The following is a 2,931-nucleotide window of genomic DNA, read 5'->3' on the forward strand; positions in this document are numbered from 1 at the left end:
AGAAATCAGCCTCCATCACCTTCAGCCATTTTTGCATTTTCTCCATATCCATGCATCCATTTCAAAACCTGTTTCATGGGGAGATGCATATAGGTGATAGTAACATGCCCAAGCAGTTTCAACCAATTCCAATGCACGGTTTCTGAGAAATTGACCTCTGTCACCTTCAGCCATTTTCAGTTTTTCTCGAAATCTGTGCATCCATTGATCACAATTTTGCTATGGGAGGTGCATAATGATGATAGAAAAATGCTCAGAAAATTTCAGCTCAATCCGATCCATCGTTTGGGAGCTATGGAGAAAACAAGTCGCTGTCCTGCAAAAATCTAGCATCAACAGCATGAGGGTGCAAATCTGAAGGTGGAAACAGACTCCTGCAGCTTAGATCCAGCGAGAGGGTACCTGCACAAGAAAAATAGCCATGTATCAGCAACCAAACCAGCATGCATCCATAGAAACAAAGGCATGCAGCAGAAGGAAAGGCCACATCACCTCACAGCAAATGCATTCGACTTCCAGGTAAGTGACTAAACCCGTTCCTTTGTTGCATGAATGCAATTTAAGAACTTCATGAACGAATGAAATGGTTGGATTAAGCCAGAAATCTAGCCAGTTAACCCGACACCCTCAGCTGGTTCGATTGCACTCATCCGGAGATCACCTAGTGCACGTGTCTAGTCAACTCACGAGAAATTTAAAAAAATAGGTAGTGGCAGATGTTCTGAACTCCAGCACACATGATGTCAAGTGATTAACAGGTAGAAAACATGAAGTTTCGTGACAACACTACAGTCTGCATGGGGCCAACGTAGACCCGGCCACCTCATCTCCTCACCACGAATCACACCAGTAGTTAAAAGACAGCTCAGTTAACGCATTCACCACTCTTTGTTCACTGTTCCTTCATGACGTTCCCAACTGGAGTACGCGTCCACCACTTCCAAAGCAGCTAACCAGTAGTCCTCTGTAAGATTTCTGCGTGATTTTCGAGATTTCTGCCTGTTTTTTTTAATCTCCTGCCTATCAGGCTCTACAGGAAGCACAGTTTCGTTCTACAGGAAACGGGAGCCTTCTACAGGAAGGCTTCTACAGGAAAGGTAGAAAACAACCCTGCAGAAAGAAAACCCGGGATTTTCAGCGAATTTCAAGCTCAAAATGAGGTAGGCTCTAAAAAACTCCTCTATGCATGGTATGTTTGTGCAAGGTGGTGAATTGAACGACATTAGATTGGAAAATCAGAGGAAAAGTCTGCCTGTGTAGTGGAAGTAAAACATTTGCCTGCATATTGCATTGAGTTTCCCCAGTTTTCCTGCATCAAAAATCTCCTCCGTGTTTTCTTTTTAAATTCTCCTGTAGGGAAGATATATGTAGTCGTGGAGGCCAGACTGTGCATGTGTAAAAAATTTTTGGATTTGCATATCTGTCTGTGTGCTGAGAAGAGAACCTGATCCTTGTGCTCTACCTGTAAAAAAAATTCTTCCTTTCATAAGCAAACAATCAAGTTCTGGGTGACAACAGTCTTAAAACAAGGGAATTGTTGCTAGTTGATATTGGACACACGAGAAATTCCTTCTTGGGTTCAAGGGAAACCAAATTCAGCTATCCTCTATTTCAGATTGACTGTTTGGTTGCCTGAGCATTTCCTTTTCTGATTAAAACATAAAAAGAGCACTCTCACCATGCCAGGAGGATTCATAAGGGGAGAACACACTGAAGAAGGTGAGAGAACCAATGGTGAAGGAACACAGGACATTCAAGCACAGAAAGAACAGAAAGAAAAAGGGGAAATGGGCCAGATTGCTGAGCCTAAAACAGAGGAAGAAACAACAACAAAAACACCAAGGGAAAAGAGGATGCAGAGTAGGACAGAGAAGGTCAAAAAAGCCCAAATGAAGGTTGCCATAGCCAAAGCAGGCACACAAAAACAAAAGGAAAAGACACACCCTGAGATCTCAGCAACACACACAGAAACAGTTGACACAGGGATTTCTACAGGAAGCAAGGAAAAAGAACAACAAGAGGAGAAATCACCTGAGATATTGGCAAGGGAGGCAGCAGCTGTGCTTGCTGCATTAAGCACACCTACAAAACAAAAAGAAAAAGGAAAAAGGCAAACCTCCATGTATTTTAAGGCCAGGAAAAGCACAAGAATTCAAACAAGCAGAATAGGAGGAGCAGTGGAAGGACATGGACAAGAAGGTAGAATTTTATGGCTCACATGAGTAGACCACATCAGAAGCTTGGGATGATAAGGAGGCCACCAGAGCCAACAAGAATGAAGAGATAGATTAGTTGCTCAGAGGATGAGCAACACCTTCAGTAGGGGGGTGATGATGAGCCCCAGAAATGGGTAATTATATGGGCTCATTTAGCCTCCTAATTCGACTTAATCCACCATTCTCATTAGTTTATTGCATGTTTTTTATTATATTTATGCTAATAGAGTGAATTGGGTTAGTCATTATGCCAAAAAGTCTAATGTGTGCTTTATGCAGATTTTTGGTCAATTTTGAGACAAAATCAAAGGTTTAATGAGAACTTGGCAGCCAAATTCGTGGAAGAACAAGGGAGAGGATTTGTAGGAAGGTGTCCCCTTCATTTATGAGCCCTCACCTTGAATTCTCCATCAAAAACTCGGAGCACAAGGGGCAGCCAAGCAAGTCAAGTAGGACTACTGTTAACTGCAAGTTTTGGCAGCCGAGTTCCTAAAGTTTAGGAGGGTTGTTGGGGTCCTCAATTTGTATAAATAAGAAGGCTTAGGGCCTCAGCTCAGTTAGTCAGTTTTTAGTCAGGAGTTAGTCAGATTGTAGTCAGATGTTAGTTAGATTTTAGTCAGTAGGTTAGCTCTGCATTTCAACACATTTTCGAGCTTTTTCTTGTAGACAGTTTTTGGGATGTAACTATTATTTCCTGATCAATAAAGATGAATCC

Source organism: Pinus tabuliformis, chromosome 8 (genome assembly GCF_031772625.1).
Source record: "Pinus tabuliformis cultivar Carrire ecotype Pingquan chromosome 8, CPIR1, whole genome shotgun sequence".
NCBI lineage: Eukaryota > Viridiplantae > Streptophyta > Pinopsida > Pinales > Pinaceae > Pinus > Pinus tabuliformis.